Here is a 26,314-nt window from a genome sequence, read left to right as displayed (position 1 = left end):
AGGCACTGTTAAAGAACGAGAGCGAGAGTGAGGGCGCGCGGAGCTACAACAACAACAACAAAAGCTGTTACCCACTTTCTTTCATTCTTCAGGCCACAATCTTCATCGCCAATGCCTCACGCGTCGGTCTATTTCACTTTTAATTTCTCAATCTTACTTTTTCGCCAATCCACAAAGAACTCGTGTTGCGCCACTCATGCCTGCACAGCGCTTGTCAGGTTAAACTTTTGGGCTCCACTCAGAAAAAAAAGAAACAGCAAAAAAAAAATGCTTCACGATTGAAGTTTTTCTTTTTAGATTTTCTAGTTCCCATTTTCCTATTGCATAAACGAAACACATCTTTACATAGACACACACAGACACACACACAAACGCAGCGAGAGACGCATACAAATATCTAACATCCACAATAAAGTTGTGTAACTTGATTTTGTTTCGTTACTGCTTTACTTGCGGATGGATTCGGGAGTGCTTATTCCGACAGACGCTTTACACCGTGTTACATGTAACACTTGAATCGATCTGGCAGGCGGAATGTTGTTCGGAATGATTAAGCTATAATCGTTTTTATTTTCTTTCTCGTTATTCCAACCAGCTTCGTTATTCGGCACCACTAAGCAGATGCATCCGCAAAACAGTGTGAAAATTTTATGCAACACTTTTTCCAATTCTGTTTTGATTTTCAACACACAATTCTCAGCTCAGTATCGTTTAGAGTCAGGGAGAGTAATTTTAAACTATCACACAACAATTAACGTAGAGTAAAGCAGCATGCTCCACTTCTGATGGATTAGTATCTTGATGGATTAGTTTGAAAATTCACATCACGAAATGTATTTATCTGTTTGGAAACCCCAATAAGGTTGAACAGCACAAACTCGGCACGGCCTGGACTAAAACACAGAATGAATTTTCCGTAACACAAAATTTACATACACCGCTCAACAAATGCCACACAAGTGAGGCTGGCGCCTTCCAGCGTCAACGTGCTCTAACAACCACCACAGCGGGAGGACGATGATGCTGCTGACGATGACGATGATGACGACGACGACGAGGACGACAGTGATGACGAGGACGAATGGACAAACAGACGGCGAATGGCCACCATTACAAGCAACGTACCGCGAATAACTGACTGAATTTCCCGATCGGCGCCAGCGTAATATAACCTAAACAAAGTGCAAAACCCCGAGAGCCCGACGACGCCCGACAACGAAACTAGATACGCGCGCCACCATCGCGCCGGCACGCGGCGCATTCGGCTGTTTGGGGCGCTCGCCGACCGAACCCCGCGGGTTCGGTTCGGTTGGGGCAATCGCGCACGCCACTCACGGAGAGCAAGAGCATACCCGAAGCGGATACCGGAGAGCGATACTGGCGCTGATGCTGGCCAACCACCCCTTCGCGCGATCACGATCGGTCACGGCGTCGGCTAAAGGGGAAGCTGCCAAATGCGATGCAGGCGAGAGCTGCTTTTCATGCTAGAGCCAAAGAAGGCTCCAAAGAGACAGAGAGATAGAGAGACCGAGCATTGAACATGTGGCTACAACGAAGCGTACAATTTATGCTCGAGGAAAGCAAACGTCTGTCAGCATGCATAAGTTTGTCTGTGGGTATTTTTATGCGGAGGCAGCTACAAACACCTTCCGGCCATAATGCAAACCAAACCCTCATCAGCGCGCGAGGGCTCTTTTCTTGTTGACAGAGCAACCCCAACACCTCCACTACCGGTGAAACAAAATCAAAGGCAAAACGAAACGGCCGCCGGTTGGTGCCAGCATTTTGTTTACAAGTTTGACGAACAAATCTTGCACTTGCACGCACCTCGAAAGGTGGCAATTTCTGACCGGTTTGATGATCGGCAACGTGCGGCATCGATCGCTTCGCCCTCCACAGCCAAGGTTACGGCAGCCCCCGTCTTGGCGTAATCGTGCAGGCCGCCCCCATACGGAAACCTATGAAAATGATGTAAATGTTTCGAAGGTTTTCGCTCTTTATTTTGAATTACCCTACACTTAAGTGGGTAATTTGCTGGGTAGTGCGCGCTTTGTATTGAACGGAGGAAAGCGATCTGGCGATGATGATGATGATGATGATGATGATGATGTTAAGATGTAATATTACAACCTTCCGAGCTTTATTCAATATTTCAGATTGAATTGTTCGATTGATCTCTACAATGTTTTGAAAGCAGTTGCAATCCCGAATGCAATGGTCCACTACATCAGTGAACATGTAATTATAGATCAATAATTGACGACGCAGTAAAGTTCTCATCGAACACACCGAAGGTATTAGTTTATGCGAGAGGATGGATATGAACAATTTAAAATATAGTAAAGTACAGACTTGCAGAATGGGTCAACCCAGTGATCTATTCAATAGACGCATCGTATTCTTCGCGGCCAGACAGAATGGATTCTCATATGGACAACTTCCACTGATTGTGTTATACAATAAAGACCATAATGGATTGAATCACAAGGTTGTATACAAATTAAGATAAGCTTCTAGCTTAATAATAAATTTTAAATTCAAATACAAAAAAAGATTTTATGTAGTCGAGCCTGCTAGGCCATTCGTTGAACACCAGTAATTAAAATAGCTAGAAATCTAAATTTTTCTTGAAGTTTTGGCAATATTCTTCTTCTTCTTCTTCTTCTTTGGCACAACAACCGCTGTCGGTCAAGGCCTGCCTGTACCCACTAGTGAAAGTGAGCTTGGCTTTCAGTGAATTATTGTTACCATAGCAGGATAGTCAGTCCTACGTATGTTGGCACGGTCTATGAGTCACTTGAAACCATGACGGGCATGTTGTTAAGTCGTACGAGTTGACGACTGTACCACCAGACCGGCAATATTCTATTCTGGTAAAAATTCAACTACATCAATCTCCATCCATAAAACAAAAGGAATATAACTCTACGAAACCTTCTCGCACTATTATATTCAATTATAAATTTAAATCTTTTATGAACATCCTAACATTCACACAGCAACTACAAAAGTATCAATAAAATCGTAATGATTTTTTGATACATTAATTTTAAGGGATATACTTTAAAGAAATCAAATATGGCTCAATCCAACGTAATGGTGAGCAAATAAATAGTTTAATGATAATATTTATTTTGCATCAATTTGGTAAATAGTCAAAAGGATTGGTTCTCACAATTTTGGGATACTTCTTTAACTCTTGCGTTGGAATTTGGAGCCTTATTTGGAATCCAATAGGAATTCCGGTTGTGACCAACCAACAAGGGTGCAGGAGAGTCTTATTCCAAATACAGTTCATTTCCACTTAGAAAGTCAATAAAGTGTCCCAAAATAACGAAAACTCATGGAAAACCCTGTAATCAGAATACAGTTTTCGTAGAACCGTCTGTCCTCTTAAGTACATCAATTAAAGAGCAGTATATTTGCAAAAAAATTCCCTCACCACCATTATCACTCCATTAATAAACTAAACGCATCCACACCTCGTTAGAACTGGATCTAAACGTCGACGAAATAGAGCTTAATCGAGCAGCCAAGAGTCGAAAGCGTCTTTTCATACACCATTATCTCGCCCAACTATTAGCACAACAAATACGATCGCAAGTTTTGATATAGCACCGCACCGTGAACTGATCGGATCGTGGTTTATTTATCTTACCAAAACACATACACACACCAATGATGCAATCAGCTAGTCGATTCAACCCCCGTAAACAAACACCGATAAATTGACTCCCGGCCAATGGGGCAAAAATATTAAACCGATCGTTAGGTTAGGCAGCGGTGAGATTTACCACATGTAAAATAACACCCGTTCCCCCCGTCCTGATACCCACCTTGCTGGCATCTTCCGGTTGAAGCCGCGTATGCAAATCGCGTGTGTGCGTATATCTTGATCTACCGATTGGAAACGGAAACAAACAACCGGCTCGCTCAAGCCATGCTCCAAACGAGATCGCAAACCACCCCCCATCATCCCCCCAACTCCCACAGCATAAAGCGAAACACACACACACACACGAAGCATTTCTCAGAACGAACCCCCTCTTCACCGTGAGTGACTAAAGGGCACTCATGCTCCCCTTTTGCTGGATGCTCTCACTAGCACGCTCTCTCTTTTTCTCTCTCGCTCGTATCGTCCATTTCCCGAGGCCGTGTTCGGGGCGCGCACGCACGCACGATTGTGTTGTTGTTCGGTGCCTCCCGCTCGCGGCGAGTAACTGTATGACGATCTATTTTTATCAAACCATTATGATTTTTCCACTTTTCATACCGCCCCCGCTGCCAAGGTATCGCGCAAATCCGCAAACCACATGTGCGTTTGTTGTCCTAGTGGATCGGCACCGCTCCCTCGCCCCGGTGGTACGTCCAGTGAGCTATCTCTCTTTTTCTATCTCTCGCGCGGTTTTTCTTTTTACGTCTTCTGCTACCGTGTACACACAACCGTTTGCTCTTTCGATTTTGGCTTTCTGCAGCACACAGTGTGTACGGTGTTTCTATGCTTCCGAACAAAATACAAACACCCAACCACCCACCCCCACCTTCCTTATCTGTCGCTCTTTTCCCACCGCCCTTGGTTTCCCCCCTTTTCCGCAACACTCGTCCAGATCCTGGTCGGGTATCGAGTGTGTTTGGGTGTCGGCACGGTTGCCAACCGTAACCAACGGGCGCGCACGCTCGCTCTCTTTCTCTCCAGCTCTCGCCGAACCAACCACATGACTCACCTTGCAGTGTCCTTCGACGCGACTCGCACACCACCAGCAAAAGGATACTGCTCAGTACCATGTCGCACAAAAAAAACCAAGAGAAGGAAATCCAGCCCGAGCCCGAGCAGTCTAATGTTGCTGATAGTTTTTCATCGCCCTCTTCCTCCCTGTCCTGCTCCGTCGCCGCAACCATCATCGCTATTTTCGACCGCATCGGTACCTTCTGCCAGAGCATGGGATGTGTATTGTAAATCCAGACAATTCAGACAATCGTGCGGGCAAATGTGAGCAATGCGGAGGAGGGTGCGATGTGGTGAGGATATGGTAATTCCAGCAGCATATGCTGTTTGGCTAGTCCATTGTCCGCGCACAACCCACCGAGGCATCGGGCCGGCTGCACTAGCGACTGCGGGCCAGTGACACCGGAAGGAATGGTTTACCGTGCCTTTGGCGCGAATGAATGAAGCTCACAGGGGCTCGCCTGCAACCGTAACGGTTGCAGTCTAAGGAGCAGCATTCAACCATTAGAATGCTTGAAATGGAGGAGCAGGAGCGCAATGAGCCAACAAAAAAATAATAAAGCTGAGAACGACGCAAAGAAAAAGGCAACACATTTCCGCACACAGCGCAAACGGTGGTGGTGGTGCGATCGATTCCCGGGCGGTACACTCCTGTGGCTGGAATGGAACCTACGCGCCCCATCGGTCGGTGTGGCACCAGTGAGTAAGGGGAAAGGAACCTCTTTCCCCTCCCTCCCCCCCTCCCCTTCACCACGACCATCTACTCTAACGGAGTTTGCGGAAGTGCGGCACAGAACTGTCGTGTTAAAGGATTTCGGAAGGACACGGAAGGACTCGAAACTGCGGCAATAAATGAGCATGCAATCGCACGAACATCAAACAGGAGGTAAGCGTTCGCATGCACGACTGTACACAAAAGTAATCATACCAGGGGGTTTTTTTCCAAGATAAGTCAAACCAGGCCAGCGAGCAAGAAAGGAAAGCAGGAAACTTCATTTGTCTTGTTGCTTTATTATCTCATGCGTACTTTCATTTGTCAATCATTACTGAAACTCAGCGTCGTGCAACTGTTTTATTGATACAAATGAACTCCTTCCTAAACATCAATTGCTAATAAAAGTAGTTGTTAGTCAAAATCGTTTCAATTATTTGTTGTATTTTGTTTTATTTTATATGTGTTGTGTTGTTGTATAAATACATACGACACAAAAAAAAACAATAAAAAACAAAAATGGATATTATAGAAAGGATATTTGCAATGTTCAATAATCATGTTGGTGGTTCTTCAAGTTTTTTTTACATAATACAGGGTTTCCAGGAGTTCTCATAGTTGTAGGTCACTTTATTGATTCTTTCTTAAGGGAAAATAACTTTATGTCATGGGTATTTGACTCTATACCACCCCTGTTGGACAAATGCAATAGATAATCCAAATAAACCTGTACAAAAAGAGTGCCATATAGTCCAATTCCCAACATATAAATTTCACTTCCGATAAGATATAGAAGTAAAGGAAGTGTGCCACAACAATAAGCACCCCTTGAAACCCTGTATGTCTATACCACTTCTTTTTCCTTTATGAGTTCATTTTTGTTCGAAAGTCGAGCAAAATTTAACATGTTTCGAACAATACCTTGCCTAAGCTTTCATAGTGTTTTTCAGTTAAAAAAAAAAAAAGTAAAATTAGTAAAATTTTAATAATTGCAAGGGGCAGACCCGTGGTACAGTTTTTCGAACGATTTAACAACATGCCCATCGTGGGTTCAAATCTAGAATGGACCGTTCATTCGTAACAATGACTGACTGCGAGTTACTGAATAAGCCTGGAAAGCCTATATAGACAGCCAGAATGTCAACGTAGAACGTTACACCAAATAGAAGAATTGCAATAACCTTGTGTAAATACTAGACTGTCATACACTAAAATAACTACAAACAAACATTGAATTGTGCTACAGTCAACAACACTATTTTATTATTTATTACTTTGTTTAAAATATGATAAAATATGATAAGGGACACACAAAATAACGTAAATAAAAACATAAGTAAAATGGTGAAAAAATAATAAAATTAGTTATGTAACAATTCAAACTACTTTAAGATAGCCTTTTCAGTTAAGTTAAAACGTTCCAGTTTGGCTCATCTTATGCAAACACTAATGCAATATTGCGTAAGAATAGGGATCACATCTAGTCGAGCCTACAAAGTTAAAGAATGGCAAACGATAACCGCAACCGCACATGTCTAGTAGATCAACAGCCTTCGAAAAGCGATACACTTTGGGTAAAAACTTCGGTCCCATTACCACACATACCGTTCTACGAGCAGCTACGTAATCTTTCCACAAAGTTATGTATCAAAGTAAAGGTAGAAAGGATGTCAACCGACGTGGAAAAGGTAACTCAGTCAACAAACACATTTCATCCCCCTTGCCTTAATGGGACCTAAACAAGCAAAGCTTCCACGTGAACAGATGACCTTTAATCCTTCCGTGTCGTCTAGCTGCAATCTCCGGCGTTTAGTGAGACAACACACCCACGTTTAGTGATTTCCAAACATTTAAGATTTTGTTTATACCACAGCGTATAGGAGAAGAGATTTGGAGGAGCTTTGTTTTACAAACAAAAGCCCCAGAATAAAGCAAAAATTTCAACGGAAAAAAATTAAGCAAAGTATTACGTGTGAGTCAAACATTGATAAGTATTTTCAAACAATATCAAACAAAACGTTGCATTAAAACAACTCTGAAGTATTTAAACTCAAACAAATCGGCAATTAAAACCTTGTGATCCAAAAGTGCTTTAGCCTCACAAATAAAAACAAACCCATTTGCAATAAAAAAGAGTACACAGAAGCATCAATCCTTTGCAACCCTTTTGAAAAGCTATTGACCGACACACCGTTAAGAGCTTGGTTCAATCCGGTGACATAAATGTCATTTTAGTACCGATGGAGGCGCCCACGGTTTGATGTGTCGATACCTTGCAACGACGGTTCGTCTTGAATGATTGCTATTTTTAGCATGCGTCTTAAATTTTCATGACAACAACTTAATTCACTGCTTCGATTTATTGCACCATGAAAATCGAATGCAAATATGTTGGTGTGGTTCGAGCAATCTTGCCACCACTGGTGATCACAAACAAAGAGAAGCATTCATAGCAAACGGTTTTAATTCAAATTCAATGTTCAATTATTCAACTGTACTATTTGATTTAACAATGGTATAGCAAAATTGTATTTTCCACTGAGTACAAAATAAAGCAATTCTCGACATACTAAAAACAAAAGACATTCGTGCTACAGCTTTCAACCACACCTGTTGAATAGTGATGTTCAATAAAACCCTTTACCCGAATCAAAACTATAAAAATCGATCATCGCAAAACAATAGCAATCATTCATCATTTGTCACCCTCAATGTAGCCCCCCCCCCCCCCCCCCCCCCCCCCCCAGATTGCCGAAACAAATCACCCAATCGCAAGAAACAGTACATGTTCGGTTACTACCGAAAAACCTCGAACGAGTTGATTTTAACTATCCCAACCACTCAATATTGAAGCCAAAAACTATCAATCAACTATTTACAGAATGACCGGCCATTGAAACGGACACGTCCTTCTTCGGTACACAATTTATCGTAGCAATACCATCAAAATGCCACCCGCACAGCTGGCTCGGTACGTGTAAGTTTTAATGCGTGGTGATCGGTAAGCTCAACACACTATTTATGCAGCAGCTGCCGAGCGGCTGTGACGTGCGAGTGTGAGCGGCTTCAACCCTTTTCTGCTGCGGCATCACAAGTCATTCGATACACAGGCATGGAGTATTTTTCCTTCCGGGTTAAAAGTCAATCAGTCCGCTTTTCCGAACCGGCTACTACTACTTCGATCCGGCTGCCACAGGAAATGGAAGCCAATGTACGGGAAGGGCCTGCTTGCACATTCTAACCGTAGTGGTAGTCGAGCAATTTTTACGATACTCCGAGCCTTAGCGCCGCAGTACGACGTGTACGTGTTGGTAATATGTAGGAAGGAAGTAATACCAAGTCCCTTCGCAAGCTCCGTCTCCCTAACCCCTAGCTGATGCCAAAAGGTCGACGTCATCGTTGACGCCCTACAGTTCGTCCGGCCTCCTCCATCATGCTGACCGTGTTAGATTGTTAGCAAACGGTACGGAAAGGGGGGGGGGGCAGCTCACAAACACACACACACATACACACACCCACGTGCTAGCATAAACGAAACCATTCAATATCATCTCGCCAAGAAGTTCTCTAATGTCAGCAGCAAACGATGAAACGATCCTACTACCCCCTGCCGGACAGTCCCCCCGCCACGCAAACGACGACGTAACATAACACGCCGGACAACGAAGTGCACACTACACACAACACTCTCTGACCCTGACAAACGAAGCCAAGTCCGGGCAGGCCAAGAATAAGGAATCAAAGGATAACAAAGACCGGCCTGCACTGGGATGAGCACGGAACCGGTGCAATGGATAAAAGGGCCCACCCCCAAACGGCATGTTTATGCTCTGCGTCTCTGGCGTTACACACGCGGCCTGTCTGCTACGTCCACCCTAGCCTCCGGGCTACTTGTGCTTTAAAGATATGGTGCCAACATATCCTGCCTTCTTACGATGATTGCCACTGTCGTTTCTGCTTTATCGGGTGTCCAGGTTACTTTACTCCACTCACGTTCGAACCATTTCCCACACATCCATACACCTAGGCACTTCGAGAGCATATCAAACTTGTCCAGACCGTCTTCTTCGGGTGCGAAGGTAATCATAAGTGCTCGAACAAGTAAAAGCTCTTTTTCATCTCATTTTTCTCCCATCGGCTTCGCCCATCAATTTAACGTGCCGGGTAAAGGGCGGTTGTATGCATTTGCTCGCACTTACTTAGGCTACGAGGACAAAAGTTACGGCCCCGATAGCGAGTACGTAGTTATCATTTCGTCGCCTCAAGCAGCTACTACGAAGGAAAGAGAGAGAGAGAGACAGAGAGAGAGAGAGAGAGAGAGAGAGAGAGACCAATAAGAGAGAGAGAGAGAGAGAGAGAGAGACCAATAAGAGAGAGAGAAAGATAGAGAGAAAGCGTGCAAAGTCGAGCTAAAGATGCTAGAATTAGGAAAGTGGATCCCTCGTAAGAACTGTCCAATTGTTGCTACTCTGCTGACCAGCGATTCGGTCAGCAGTTCGACATAGCGTACAGGGTACTACGCTGGCGAGGGCAACTCCGATAGTGCACATACGGTTCTTTTATTTTATTCCTAGCAGAAACATCCCTCCAGCGCTCCCTAGTCCGTCTGGTGGCAGACGAGAACGAGGCAAAGTCACAGCTTCATTCGAATTCATTCGGTCAACTAGAACGCTTTGTGCGTCGGGAGGAAGATGCTTTGACAAAACTTAGCACCATCTATCCGTGTGCGACGAAACGTGCTGCACACGTCGAGTGAATTTGTCTTTCTACTTTACTGGCAAACGGTACAGTCTCTGGGACAGCAACTGAGCCATACAAACGCACACAATCCGGGAACGTTTTGTGTGTTCGTCGAGAAAATCTATGGAATTGAATAAGCTTAAAATGCTATAACTCAGTTCGCACTGTCAGCTGCAACTGTAGACGATGCGTTGCAGTATTTCGTAAACCACTTCTCGGAACAGCTCTAATTGAAGGTTTCTAATAGCATTAGCTCGCCTGGGGTTTGGAGCAAAGTGTGCATGGAACAAAAAAACATCGTTCAGAAGATGGACTACTTTTATGACGATGTCTAGCGCACCATTGGAGAGTGGAGCAATTTTGTACAATCTTTTCGGATTAACACCATCGGGTGTCTTACGGTTGGGTCCCGCCCCGGGGGGATTTCTGTTAGACCGGCGGCAACTAGTTAGAGATGGCTATTATATAGTCTGCAAAGGATGCAGAATTTTGTGAAGAGTGATTACACTGACCACTTGTAAGCTTTTCAGAGGCTCTCTTTTATTCTTTCTCGAAAAAAAAACTAATATTACTGCCATAATACCAATAAGCTGTTATTCACTTACCTGAAAACACAAACTATGCTATTCGCAGAAACTACACAACGTGACTCAATGGATAAACATGATGCAAAACTGCCTTCCCTCAGTAAGAACAAAAAACACCTTTCCCTATGCAGCCTATCTTCTGCCACAGCAAGTGTAAACCGATGTACTAAAACCACAACTGCAGCAATTTCTGCACTGTTACCTCAAAACCATGCGACCATCCATTGGTATACGCAACAACGGCAAAAACCTCTCCGAAAAAAACCCCAATGGCGCACACTGCAGTTATGAGTTAATTAAATGTGTGGAGTTTCAGCTTTCAACGTGCCGAACTTGCCAACAGGAACACTTGCCGAAAACAAGGATTGCGCACCAATATCATTGCATCTGACCACAGCACAGGAACCCTCTCTCTCTCTCTCTTTGTCTGGATGTGTGTTCACTCTCGACACATGGGTATGGTGCCGAACCATGTAGATAAAAACGGAAAACGGTTTCATTTACGGTTCTTGCGGTTCGCTACCTGTGAGCAAATCTTTCTTTCATCAGTTAGTTTTTTCATCTCCGCATCGAGGTGCACTACACCACCAGCAATAAGGGCGAAGGATAGAGGAAAAAAACACCACTACCAAGCTGCTGTTGTACTCTTTACATTTGTCCAATTTTGCTACCAGTTAGAGCGCGCAAATAGTATGTTGAAAAACGTTTCATCTAAACGTAAAATGGGGTAGTAAAGTGTAGTTTTTGTTTCACCCTTCCCAAAAACCAAAGGACTCTTTCACTGAGCTGTGTTGCTTCAGGTTAGGAAGGTAATGCGAGCGTTTTCCTATGACAATACTGTAACGGCGCAAACCAAATATCGGTGGACGCAAAAACGATGCAACGCTAGCAATATATCTCTCCTTAGTTGCACACTATGTGTGTGTGTGTGTGTGTGTGTGTGTGTTTATGTTGACCCCTTTGGTTCTACGTTTGACCAAGATAGAACAAACTTGTGGTAAACCTTTAGTGTTTGGTGCCCCTCCTATCTGAGCATACTTTCAGCCAATAAAACAACACTCATGGGCGTGTAGTATACGCCAGGGGAAAACCCCCATCTCAAAGGCAGACAACAGCAAGGGACGATACAAATCCAAAAAAAAGCTACTATACACGCTAACCAACGATTCGAGAGCATCGTTGTATGAAATTTAAATTTTTAATGAATTTTTATGAAGGCATTTTATCATCGTTGCTACACGTTCTTGCTGTAAGCTGTGCGAAGCATCCTGGATGGCAAGAGATGGCACATAGACACACCCGTTTTGGCAGTAAAAACAACATCAATCGTGTTGCATTTGCCAATCTAATGCATGGGTTTGGTAAGAATGCCGATAATTTACAATTTTACAATGAGGACATAGGGAGGGAAATTTGCAACCGATTTTGGGACATACCTGGCGTAGTCTGGAGCCCAACTACCGCTTCTTCAATTGCTCGACTTGAGGCGATTCAACGTAAGCTCACGAGATATGCCCTACGCCTACTTCCCTGGCAGGATCGCAATAATCTTCCTCCGTATGCTGCGCGGTGCCGTCTTCTAGGCCTTGAACCTCTTTCGGTTAGAAGACGCAATGCACAGTGCTCTTTCATCGCTGGATTGCTAAATGGCTCTATCGACTCATCGCCTTTGTTGCATCGAGTCGATATCTATGCACCATCCCGAACACTTAGGTCTAGAGAAACTCTACGGCTCGCTCAACCCCGTTCCAGTGCTGGTCGGTCTGACCCTATGTTCCGCATGTCGGCTGTCTTCAACACTGTCTCGGATTGCTTCGACTTCGACATCTCAACTCAGTGCTTCAAGGAACGTCTCCGGCTTTTGCCGTGGCCGCAGTGAATTGCGATGCAAATCTTATTTTTGCTATTTATTTTTTTTTAAATTGAACTGTTACATCTTAATTAGGCCATACGGCCCGTTGAAGATTAAATAAATAATAATAATAATAATAATACCTTTCGTGGCATGTGTTAGGACTTCAAAGTGTATTGATAGTACCCTTACTTAGGGCATTTTGAAGGTCTCCGTTACTTTTGCAAAAGATTTAAAAATTAATTTGCAAAGATTTAAATTCAAGCACATTAGCATGAAGATTTCAAAAATATTACAAGACAAATTTATCAAAAAAATTATTTAAACTTTTTACAATGTAGTTGCATTCATTTCATTTAAAATTTTAAATAATAATCCAAACAAAATCCATCACTGGTAAACCAGGAAAACTTACCAAACAGCTTGATGATGACGAAACTTCACAAACCAAAAAAAGACTGTTCCAACACACATTCAAACTCATGGAATGTACAAACGGTTTTCGGTACTTATTCACATGAGCAGTTTTAATTAAGCCATCAGAAGAAGGGCAGAAAAACGAGTAGACATTTTTATAGCCTAAAAGTCCTTCTGGAAAACTCAAGCACGAACTAATTCTTAGCCGCCTTCCCTACCATGGCCCCGCTGCACTACAAACACGACGGAGTGTTATGAAAGCGATGAAATGTACCGGGCCCTATGAGACTCGGAGGGGTTTATTTTTTTCCCCCTATTATACTGTGTTCTAGTGTGAAGGGCACAATATTTCTTCCTGCAGTATTTTTTTTCTCCACCGACTATCTTCAAATGTTTGCATACGTGTATGCAATATGTCTGCGACTCTCAGAGAGAGAGAGAGAGAGAGAGAGAGAGAGAAAGCGAGAAAGCGTAACAAAAAACCACCCATAGATAGGCCCACTTGGCCGATAGCCTATCCGTATCTTTTATCGTCCTTTCGCTGCAGTGTCCCATGTTTTATCCTTAGCCTTCATTGCCTTAGTGGTTAAGCCGATGTCATCCAAACGGTGAATGAAGAGAATGAACGCAAATCTCGCCAGACGATAGCGTTCATAAACGCTCGAGCCCACCTAGAGCAGCTAGACTATTTTCATCGCACCGGGGGGAGGACCCACACACACAAACTATATGCTCGACCGAAAAAGCTCGGTTCCACACCACAACGCATTGAGCGACAGAGACACCGTGAATGCAATGCAAGTTGGGAGCGCTACCCGCTAGGAAATAGAGTTGGCTTAATTACAGGAATGTTTATTAAAATATTTAATATTCGAGGGACTTACGAGCGAAACCAAATGAGATCAAGGTGAAAGAGAGAAGCCGAGGGAAGAATGAAAGGGGAAGAGAACAGGGTTGAGTTGTGCATGAAATTTCACACACACACAAGCTTTCTTCTGTCCAACGACGAGAACGATGGACAAGCCCAAGCTCGAATGGGTCAAACGCATTGCTGGCGTACGGTTTAGTTGTGGGCGGTGCGGCCACAACAGCATTTTATTCGTTTTACCGGAGCCAAAAACTTTAGACCAAGCTTAGTGACGGTTGAGAAAAGCATTCAGAAAGTTTTTTTTTTGTTTCTCTTGTTGCATTCCGTACGTACATACCCTCGGGCAGGACCTCCAAACAGTGGGAACAAAAAGTTCAACTCATACAATAATATGAGTCGAAAATCATCTCTAAAACTACTGCCAAAATTAATGTAAACAAAAAATACGCTTTTCCAATGCCACCGTTCTATTCTGTCTTAAAGATTGCTTAAAGCATGTTGGATTGAAGCGATTCACTACGTTTAATTAAAGTTGTATGTCTGTGGTCGTCTATCGGTTGGAATGATCGCGCATAGACACACGGCAACAACAAAGCAACGTGCAATCGCAAACGGGGAAACTCCAGAGCTTACCACCCAATGTTGCCACTCACAAGCAAGTCAACTTCATAACATCACACTCAAGTCCCTGGCTGGAATTTAGTGCATTCTGGTTTACCCATAAGCCGCCCCCACACCCACAGCAAGATCATTGACAAAAGGAAAGGGAAAGAAACCTCGAAGCAATTCACACAGCAAATGTACCGACGACTTTTCGTTCCATTTCGAACTGAAACCGATTGGAAATTGTGGGTAAAAGCAAATAGAAATCGTTCGTACACTGGTTCTAAATCGTACGAGACAGGTTGAGAATGTGTTAACCTACACAGCGACGACGGTCGGTACTGTGTGTTTAGATTTAAAGAAAAATCGCATACATACACACCGTGCTCTGATGTCTGAAGATAATGGAAGTAGACTGATTGAGCTGTAATTTTCACTTACCGGTTGAACGAGTGCAGTGCCTTGTACTGGCATCTTTCGAGTGCGTTCTCTATGGTAGCATTTCTAGGAAGACTTTTAAAGGCAAGTATGTTTGCACTTACCTGAAACAAGAAAAAAAACAAAATATAATTTTGATGTATTTGGAGGCAGTAAACGTATAATAGAAAACTCTGTAGTTAAAGCATCTACATGTAGAACAATGTACTAAAACTATTAGATCCTCACGAATGCTTAAAATTCAATACATTCGAAACCCTGAAGTTCTTTGAATGCTCCCCGCAAACCAACTATTGCATTAGATACGGATGTCTTTCAAAGATTCTAACACCTTCGTTGAAATTCATTAGCTTTCCCAGCTTCGCGCCCGGTTAAAGTGCATACAAAACCGCCGGTAGAGCAAAATAACCGTGCTCAATTTCGGAAACACGTTCCAGGGCGTGCTGGAAATAATTGGCTTTGGCAGAAGCGATCTGCTTTTAGTAGTCAAAGCGTCGTACAAGAATTCGGTAACCCAGTTTAAATATCGACTACGGCACGGGCAAACGGGAAACATTCCTCGTTTGTCGCTTTCGCACTGAACCATACGGAATGCGCAGTTAATTTATGAACATGGAAGGGATTTCACCAACACACACCACTCTCATCTCACAGGCGGTTGTTGATAAGGTGCAAGGAAGCAATTTTGCTTAATTATATTCGCGTTTCCCGTCATGAGCAAGAAGCACCAAAGAGAGGGACATATGTTTTCATTTCATTGATAATCTATTTTACTCGAGGAAATCATGTTCGGGTTCCAGTATTGTACGTTCGTACAATTTATAAGGAATTTGGGCACTCAAAAACACTTCTGGTTTTTTTATTCTTATGACATGTGTAATTGTTTAAACCAAAAACAGGGGATATGTTTTAACTTAATGTTAAAACAAAATGATTATAGTAAAAAATATAATTAATACGAAACATAATAGTACGAAACGTTTTGATACATTTAAAACGAATATTCATAAGGCAATTACTAATTAAAGCATATATTCAATTTGAATATCACTTCACGTCGTACAACAAAACTTCCTACTTACTGGAAGCCATAACTTCTTCGTCCCAATTAACCTATCTACACCTCTAGCAAATCGTACGTTACCATTGGTGGGAAATAACTGATGCGCGATAAGATAAAGCCAGCACACACTATTTTCCACCGGGTATAGCACAGCAACAAACCCTACTAAAGCCACAAAAACCAACGCCGACCGACCAATCAAACCTTGCGGCAAACGCCAAACACAATCACGCTGTAGATAAAACGTCTAACAATCTAATTTGACCAGACATCAGATTGGCCTGATCAACCGACCTGGCCCCGAAAAAGCTCACGAAGCCGTCCCGCCTCCGCCCATGTAACAACTGCACAGGAAACAACAACAAAGAATTGTCTCCCTCAAACGATAGCAAACCTTCAGTCGACCAGGAAAGCCCAAAATCGGAAGTAAAACGCTGTCCTTCTGACTGCCTTCGTGCACAGCACGATAAACATCTTTATTGGTAAGTTCATATTCCTGCCGTGCGTACAATATTTGCCTACCGGTATTTGCGTAATCAGTAAAGAATCGTTCCCGTGGTCTGATGATCTCCCACTGGCAAGGAAGTCACCGTCAGGCCAGTCTCGGCTCGGTCCGGCTGTCGTTGGGGCCAATTGGCGAAAGGAGTCACTTTTCCGACTAACATATTCATCAGCGAAAGTTTTTCTTTCTGCTTGCTGGTACAGAGTTTCCGTACAATGTGTGCACCCGTCGTCTGTGTGCTAACAGGACACAGGGTTAAGTTTTGAGGTCAATTTTTCATATCGCGACCGTCTGGGTGATGTTGGTTCAGCTGAAATCGCATTTCTTTTTCGTTCGTTAATTCGAAATGCGAAAGGTAAATGTAACCAAATGGAGAATGTGGATAGAAGAACAAGGGATAAACGATATTTGTTTTACATCGACAATTTAATTAATAATAATAAACTCATTCATTTTACAAAAAAACTGCAAGTAAAATTATTAACCAATATGAAATAGGAAAACTTAAACTATTGTGCTCTGTTAAATAAAAGATAAGTTTTGAACACACGTATAAATAAGCATTTTACTTATTCTCTTTACCAAAATGCTTCTTTGGAAATGAATATGGAAATGAAATGGTGAAGCTAACACAGTCACGAATGAATACATTTCATTAACTTCACAGCCTAACAAAACCGTATATCAAAACATTGTAAAACATACTCGATGTGACACGGTACGGAGTAGCTCTAACAGGTACACACCCCGAGCACCCATCCATTTTTCCTATCAATTTATTCCCTCATTTAAATTTCCCCAACTTTATCCGCATTTTACACCAAAAAAATCACCCAAGGTAAAATAACCTGACAAAAGCGCAACCAACGAAATTAGTCTCCTTCCTTTTTTTGATTATGATTAATGCCTTTTTTATGCGACGTATCGCGCAGACAGGGCAAACACATAGAAAGCAGCCGCCCGCTAGTAGCTAACGGTTGACAAATTATTCCCGCAATGTGTGAACTTGGAATCTGTAAATGCGTGCAAAACGCCTGACAGCTCCCCTACGGTACAGATGGTGTTTGTGTTTGGATGTTTTTTTTTCATTTTCTTTTGTGAAAATACATTTGGCAGCCGCAATACAAACATTGTGTGTCGGCCAGTGTCCAGCCAGCCAGCAAACACATGCAAGCAAACACATTTGACAGCCAGTGCCAAAAGATCCGATTATTAAGAAGAAGTTTAAATGTACCAGGCGTTAAGGAGGTAAACTCTTTTGCGCGCTCCTGCACATGTTGACAGAGATAAATTCAAACAATTTGGGTTGTCCCTTGGCAATTTGCCCACCACAAATTGTTGCACGGCAAATGTGCGAAAATGGCATCTCTGTTAGAAGGTGAAGGATTTACTCTTACACGCAATGCTTGCATGTGGTATGATTATTTCTTCACATTTGCGACGCTAGCACAAAAAAAAACCGTCGGCCTCCCCGTCAATCCTCCTGTCCTGTACAGTCAATCACATCTTTGCAGTCAATCAATTCGTAAACACGTCGGTTTAAACGTTCATTTTATTCGTAACACAATTTTCACTCAGCAGGTTCATTTGCATACCGGAGAGCGTCGTGTTGGATCGTGTGCAACGTTTGCTCTGGAAATAAGCAGAACCAATCGCACACATCCACATCCATCCAGCAAGCTTAAATAATCCGATTAGATTAACACAAATGCCCTTTCCGTTGCGTTCGGAAAACGGTCACCAGCAGCCATGTGTGTGTGTGAGTGTATCGACAAACACAGCCCCAGCCATCTAACAAACTATCACTAAATAAGGGCACGGAGACGACTGCAGTCGATGCAAAGGAATATGCCGCACCTTCGTCAATCAGGGCCACCGACCGGCCTGGCATCGCACGATCAAAGCGGGAAAACTGCAACCGAAACTGCCGTTGCAACTGTGCGACGTCCACGGCGCAAAAGACCGGCCGGTCCTCCGCAAGATGCCGTTGATAGATCACAACGAATCAACGATGGCAAACGGTCAAATATACTCGATGGCTTCCGAGCAGCGCGTACATACTGAAGCGGAAAGTAAATGTTAGTACGCGCTAACAAGATTAAGCCGCATAACGCACAGCCATGCGCCATCATGGGACAAACGCATCGCACGGCGGCCTGCGGGTTATCGATGCAAGCCAGCACTAACCCGTTCCGAGCAGCACGCACCAGTTTTGCAGTACACGTTTTTCTTTTCATGTCACTTTGCACTTCGATTGCGTTTTGGTGCTGGTTGCATGCGCCGATGGAGGGGGTCAGACACATATCTATGCTTTTTTGCGATTTGCGATTTGCCGGACCAAGCGACGGTCGTATATGGTCGTGATAGAGCTATCCTTCACATCAGATCAACACACGTGACCTTGGTTAGCCTCCCATTGAGGGCGACTGTCACTATTTAACCTAGAACTATTTGCACAGCAGAAGTTCAGCTTTTGCGCAACACTGCAGCAGTTTTTTTCATTAAAATATTTTGTGAACGGTTTTGCGACATGTAGAGACAAAACTACAGTTTTTAATATATACATAACAACCCCTATTTTTAATGATATGCATATCTTTGTATCTATCCGCTTTATTATTTATAAAAACTGTTTATAATTTATATATAACTTTGTACAATTTATACAAATCATTTTATATAAGACTAGTGGGTTTTTGGCGCATAATGACATAATTTATAATTTCATTAAATCGCAGTTAAAGAGGCTTTTTTATGATAAATTGTCTGGCATGCATAAATCTCCAGCCTCCAGCCTAACTTCCAGTCTCATCCAGCCTTGCTTAACGCCTGAAAGTATGCAAATTAAGATACTTTTTTGCCACCCTTTCCAAAACAAACTAGTGTTGGGTTTTTTCCGATTAATGAATCTGAAAGAATCTTTCAAATGATTCAATTAATCTGAATCTCGATTGCTAAGATTCATGAATCTCTAAAGATTCGTGAATTTCGAATGATTTGTGAATCTCAAAAGATTCTCATGCCTCGAAAGATTCATAAATCTCAAGGGATTCATAATACTCTAAACTTTCATAGAGCTTGAGCTTTTTATTATTATTATTCTTTTTTTATTCTACATGGTCATGTCAGCCTATATAGTCTTTCGAGGCTACTTAGCGATACCACATAGCCGGATAGTTTGTTTTGCTACGGGGAGACAGTTCAAGCGAGTATGTTTTAGGTGTTTAAATATTTTCAAAATCATACATCTCTACAGATTTATAAAACCCAGGAAAGACGTGAATTTAAATAGATTTATTGAAGAGATTGAGATAGAAGATTCATGAATCTTTCGAGATTCCTGAATATTTAAAGATTCACGAATCTTTTAAAATTCCTGAATCTTTGAAGATTTGTGAATCTTTAGAGAGTCATGAATCTTTGAAGATACAACTCGAGATTCGAATCACTCACACTGAAGATTCATACGAATGAATTTCAACGAAAGATTCATGAAACCCAACACTAAAAAACCCCTTTTTAATAGCATGGCACTTGTACAACTTGTTCGAATCTTATCATTTCGAAATACATTTCATTTTCGTTTTCATTATTTAATTGTTCTTTTTCAAATTGCCGAAAAACTCATTATTGAAACTTTTACTCAAAACTGTATTTCATAGTTTTTTTTTTGCCATTTAAGTCTCTTTGCGATCAACTTATAGCAAAGCTGCCACTTGAAATTAATTTCCCACTTACACCAAACAGAACCATTGTTGCTGTAATGGCAAATGACATACTCATGCTACACAAAACCGTTTCAGAAGAATGTAAGTTCAACGACCGTACCACACATTCGCAATAAACCATTTAATAATTCATTCAATAAATAACACACTTTGCACCAAGAGGATGCTCGCAGTGCGTAGCTATTGGACAAACCTCCGGTCGCCAGCCGCCTGCCATCAATCATGCACTCGTTAACGCTTCATACATAATTACGCTACGCATAACATAACGCACAAGTGGACAACAGTACAGCAGTTCTAGACAGCACGCGATGAAATAGAATCACTAATGCCAAAAGCCCCGTACACGCACATCCAGTCCCATGCGTAACTATTTTTCAAACACCTCCACCGACGTCCGCTCCTTGTTGTAACTCTCTCACGCCCACCAGACTAGCCGTCCGCTCTAGTTGGTCCTGATCTTCCAGCCTGGAAGCTTGTTCACAGGTAAACACTATGTACTGAACCGTACACGAATGTGATTTTAATTGTTATACAACCCACCGATGCACTTTCATTTGTGATCGCATCTTTCCACCTCGGCGCATTCGAAGCGGCGGCAAAGCACCGTGTGATAGGTGTGATTTTCCGCAGAAAGCATCATTTTCCATACCCCGCTCCTTCCACTGTGCATGCCATAACACACCCACACACACACACGCATGCATGATAACGCAACCGTACATTCGTGAAACACCCATCCCCCATTGCCGATAATATCTAACCCGACACAATGAACGGCAGCAAGCATCCATGCAAATGCTTCAGTAGTGAATGTATGGGTGCGTATACTACTGCATCGATGCAGTGAGGGCAGCAGCAAGGTGACAATTATGTAATTACGCATCGGTAAACAAACATTTGACTTTTTGTTCGGCACATTGACAACACGGCTCCGGGATGGATGACCACGGTGCGAACACCAGTTAATGTTCGTGTAATGGGAAATTTCGCACACAGCACGCGCTATGTGCACGACCCCTTAACAAACGGGGCACGCTAAGAGCCATGACAACAGGCACCGCAGGCCTGATGTATTGGAATGCTTATCATTACCTTCTTGATTAGCACTTCCGACTAGGTAAAAGCCGCCCGAAGCACAATGTTCTCGTGATTGATTTATAGTGCGTTAGTGCAAGCGCAGGCAACATAAAGACGACACACTGTGTTGCCTAATTGTACTGCGCTGAGTTGGTTCGTTAGTCACAACAATGTGTAACGTGCGCACGCTGCATTTCGCTGCACAAAGGCAAGATTAATTGGACCATTTGCAAAACGAGCTGTTAATTTCTCGATGCTTACAAGTTATGCGAATGTTTCATGCCGTATTTTTTTTATTCCATGAATGTTGTCACTATACAAAAACATTTTCTAAGTCATTAAGCAACAATTGACACACAGCAAAATAGACTATACTCGCAGTAAGGACCTTGAACCTTCCACTACGAGACCGAATACCTAGGAGTGATTTTCATTTTTAAACTGAACTTACTGTTAAAATAAAAAAATATGGCTACTATTTTTTTCACGTATCCTTACAAAATTTTATTATCTTGAATAGTACATGTAAAAAGTAAGTGTGACATAAAAAGTATTTTTCAAAAATTACCTTTTTGAAATTTATTCATCCATTTATGATACTTTTCAATCATACAGTTTTTGATAACATTAAATATGAAATGATATAAAACAATGAAAAATGATTATTTTGATAAAACTTGCCTAAAAATGAATGGGTATAAGGTACTATCAATGCATCAGCAACCAGGCCTCCCGTTGCAAATAAAGTGAACACATTTTTTGTGATATCCATTTCTCCCAAGTAAATAAAATAAATGTCAGTTCCTTTGTACCATTTTTGAAATTTTCGATTTGCCGAAAGATATTGAAATTTTTATATGAAAAAGTATAACGTTCCCAACAAAATAAATGAAATACCCGAGTATAGCGGCCAAAGAGATTAAGAAGTAAATTTGATCTTTGATACAACGGTTAACGCGTCATAAATTGTTATAAAAATTCTAATCATGTGACACCGCTGGTAACACACTTCACTTCCTCTGTTGGTGATGGATAGGAATCTTCACGAAACATTTAACCGATTAAATCGAGCTTAATCGATCGAATGATGAAGCACAAATTACTTCTTAACTATCCGGTTTATCGCGCCTATTTAAATGCTCTATTCACTGTCAATACCATAATTCACCATCCGTTCACTTTGCTTGAGTCATGATCGGTGAATGGTGGCGAGTCATTAACGCTATTAGTCCGATTAAGTGCATGAATAGAAGCGATACACAGCAATATTTATCATGCAACATAAAGAACTCGCGACATTCATTGCTTAATGGCAGTATTATCGTGGAAGCTTCTTATTATTAATACTTTTGCGAGTGTAATTAAAATTATTATTATAATTTCGAGTTATCTTCATTATAATAATCACACTATTTTGAAAACACACACTATTAATAAAACAATGTTTCATAATTAAATTACATAAATTCAATAAATTACTCTATCTACGTTTTAGAGTAATCTAAGGAAATGTATAATCCTAATAGTATGAATATTAACGATCGTGGCAAAGGTTACAATCTGTAGCCATTCTTTCCCTTATCCCCGATCCAAATGACTGGCGTTTTAATCCCAAGAATTAAATTACCTTACTTAAAACATACTTCAATAGCTCACGTTTAGTGTACGAATACGGGGGAAACAAATAATCCTGTTGTCTGGTGTCAACAAGAAGTTTGTAATAATCTTAAAAATATGAAATGAGAACATAAATAAAATATAATCAGAACTAAATGTTTGATTTAAATAATCAAAGGTCATAAATGAAACTTAAAGATAGACGTTGATTTTTTATTCATAAACAAATTATACGAACAAACGTTATTCATATTAGCCCGATAATTTTTTTTTTTTTTTTGGTGCATCGATCGATGAAGTCTTGCCTGTACCGCTAATATGCCGAACTATAAATAATTTTTAGATTGCGCATAGCAGAATAGTGTCTTACGTATGGTTTTCTCGGTCCTTATTGGGCTTGAACCTATGAAGAGCATGTAGTTAAGTCGTGCGAGTTGGCGGACGAGGGCGATGCATGATAAATAATATAAATAATACCAACATCAAAGTATGCATTGGGCTTTTATACGTCTAGAACGCGCTGATGCGTTATTTATTGCTCAACACCAGTGAAGTAACTTCCAAGCGTATTATACAACCTTTCTTCAGCACAAACGAACGCATAAGTTATAATAGTACGAGCACACACGCTTCAGTAGCCTTCAGTTGTGAGGGACGCAAGGAAAAGACAAAAAAAAGTTCCATTACCGGTTAGGAACTCAAAACTCAATCATTTGCACCCAACATGCAAATCCATCATTCAAACCAGCAGACAGCACCCAGGCTGCTTGCATGTTTGCTGTCTTTTCGTTTTTCCTCCATCGCACCATATTCAATATTCGTTATTCTAATCCTGGCGCTACTGCTGCTGCTGCTGCTGCTGAGGCAACAAGCCATCATGCAGGCAGTCCGAAAACGATGAGCCAATAGTGCACCCGTCGTCTACCCCGTGCCACTGGTCAAACATGCCCCACCACACACAAATGCATTGCCGCATGCAAAAGAGCAATTTGCTGCTCTCGCCACGTTAAAGCAAAAGATAGATAGTCATGCTTAGCTGTTTTTCAATTTTCTTTAATTTTGTAAAATGCTCGCTGATGTTTGGTTTCCGAAACGTTTATTCTAATCGCCCCTTTCTTTCAAAACAAGAATCTTAACACACACAAAAATACACCTGCTTACCCACACCTCTTGCAGGTAGAATAACACTTAACTGGGTCAATAGAGTACTTTTAGTAGCGTACCATTGCATTCATTATTCCCAACACGTCATGCATCAAAAACAGTACCCAGCTGACTGTTAATGATACTCTCCGAGTGCTTCCATCCAATCAGGGGTACATTTGTCATGACATCAGTCGATCAATGGTGCACTGGGGAGCACACTACTTACGCCGACCAACCGACCGACCGAACGACCAAGGCAAACTCCCGATTGCGACGACTCGACGTTGCGTGTAAGCACGCAAATAGGCGCCTGTCAGATGGTGCTTGTCTGCATGCCTTCGGGTGCAATGCCAAAACACAGGAAAAGGACACACCGAAAAGGAGTTGCGCCTGTTAAAAGTTCCATTATCGATCTAATTTCTCGCAAACATGTCAATCAATTCAAATTGATGGGAGCCCGGATTGCAGCTGCATGCAAGCAATTTCATTTGCTGAGTGAAGTTTCGCTTATTTTCCCTGCACGAAAAATGTTGAGTGTTGTACTAAACGAGCTGTTGATTTAATAACGTAATATTTCCATTAGAATATGGAACCAACACTAACATCAAGTTGAATTCAAAATCAATATTTTTCGTACCATTTCCCAAGTTCTTTTTGGATAGCAAACTTTCCCGCTAATGACGTACAAAACGATAAAATCTTTCTTTATAATATGTTTCCAAAAACCATGTCTAAGAAAATAAATTTAAATAATCCATTTTGCACATTCCTACCATGTGCACCGCGCGCTGTACATTCATTATCGTCACTCGCCAGCATCATTCCTTCATCTGCCGAAAGCCAAACAAACTCCATCTGCCGGAGACGTATTCCACGACCACGTCAGGAGTTGCTGCCAGCGGTGCCGATTGACGCGAACAAATCTGCATCATTTACCGGCATCCAACGGCATCCTTCCATATACTATAAACCGTAATACGCCACCGGCTCGAGCATCTAGAAGAAGTAATGCGGCACACAACAACCTTCGCTCGGTGTTGATGTGAGCGCTACCACAACAATCGGGGGAAATTGATATCCAGTTTCATTTTCACTCCAAAAACCCACAGACGCGAAAACTAACGCAGCACAGAGCGAAATTCCAAAGCGGAGAGCAACAATAAGAGAAACACAACATGCCACAATTCCAGCTAAGCTGCTTTAAAACTACCACCACCAAAGCCAAGCGGCTAGGTTTGCCAAATAACACCATTTTAGTTGAGTGGACCGGTTGGGTGGAGGTGCTCTGCCCACCCGCGAGAGCAGCCACAACGAAGGTTAACAGAAATAAAATAATGTTTTCAAAATGTTTTCGTTCCATTCCCGGGGCGCACTGAAACACATTACTCAAGCTGAAACCCGTTCCCCTTTTTTTTGTATCTATCGTGCTCTTGTTGCACCCCTTGGTCGGGTACTTTGCCTGTCCTGTCCCTTGTTCCAACAATCAAGTACCGTCTAATGCGCCTCCATCGTGTGACCCTTGTTCCATCCCTACGCCCACCAAACCACAAAGCAGCCTCAATCATGCGAAACAAACCGGAGCCGGCGCCGCGAGTTGGACTTTCGAATAAAACCGAAAAGAATTCAATTTCCCCAGAGTTTGCATGATGATCCTGGCATGGCAGGGACTCGAGGCTTCTCAGGTTCAGGCTATAACGTATCCCGCCGCAGCTCGCGTTTGCCGGTAGCCTGCCCGTGATGGACGACAGACGTGCTGGTGCTGCCATCAACGGCTCCAGCGGACCGGTACCAACCAGCATATGACCCTCGTGTGGTTTGCACCGAAACTGCCATCGAACCATCGCCATAAACCCAGCATGGGGAGTGGCGGTGGCGACGGGTATGGCACAAAAAGTGAAACACACGCGGGTGAAACGCGAATAAACTCGCTTCACAACTCCACAGGACGGGGAAAGGGGCGGAACCATTTCCGATGGTTAGCAGGCTATGATTTTCCGACCGGATTTGCACAGTTTTAGCGGTGGCGTACGATTTCGTCGAAGGAAATAGAAAATTGGCTTACCATCTTGGCAGTGTTACCTACCGCCCGCCATTGTACCCCTCATATCTCGCCCAGTTCCCGGATTGCAGAAAGGACGACGATGTGCCGTTTTCTTTTGCTCAACCTACCGGCCATCCACCGCGCTCCCTCCCCTCCCCTCCCCCTTATATCCTGCCAAACTGGTGGTCCCTAAT

At 42.4% G+C, this 26,314-nt stretch overlaps 1 protein-coding gene across 10 annotated transcripts in view; it reads right to left on the bottom strand.

Moving 5' to 3' along the window:
• The window catches only part of LOC121597302 (RNA pseudouridylate synthase domain-containing protein 2-like), a 196,744-nt gene that overhangs the window by 149,488 nt on the left and 20,942 nt on the right, over nucleotides 1-26,314 (bottom strand). For 6 of the 10 annotated variants that reach the window (XM_041922950.1, XM_041922954.1, XM_041922956.1 and 3 more), the window contains exon 1: nucleotides 937-1,226. The exons of 1 other annotated variant lie outside the window; for it this stretch is intronic. The gene's annotated coding sequence lies outside the window, so the exon portion shown is untranslated. Of the gene's footprint in view, nucleotides 1-936; nucleotides 1,228-26,314 lie in introns of those variants that run through there. 3 more of the 10 variants (XM_041922952.1, XM_041922959.1, XM_041922955.1) reach the window with 3 other exon arrangements.

The sequence above is a fragment of the Anopheles merus genome, chromosome 3R, assembly GCF_017562075.2.
Source record: "Anopheles merus strain MAF chromosome 3R, AmerM5.1, whole genome shotgun sequence".
Lineage (NCBI taxonomy): Eukaryota > Metazoa > Arthropoda > Insecta > Diptera > Culicidae > Anopheles > Anopheles merus.
The sequence above is the reverse complement of the archived record's forward strand: the minus strand, read 5'-3'. Positions and strand labels throughout refer to the sequence as shown.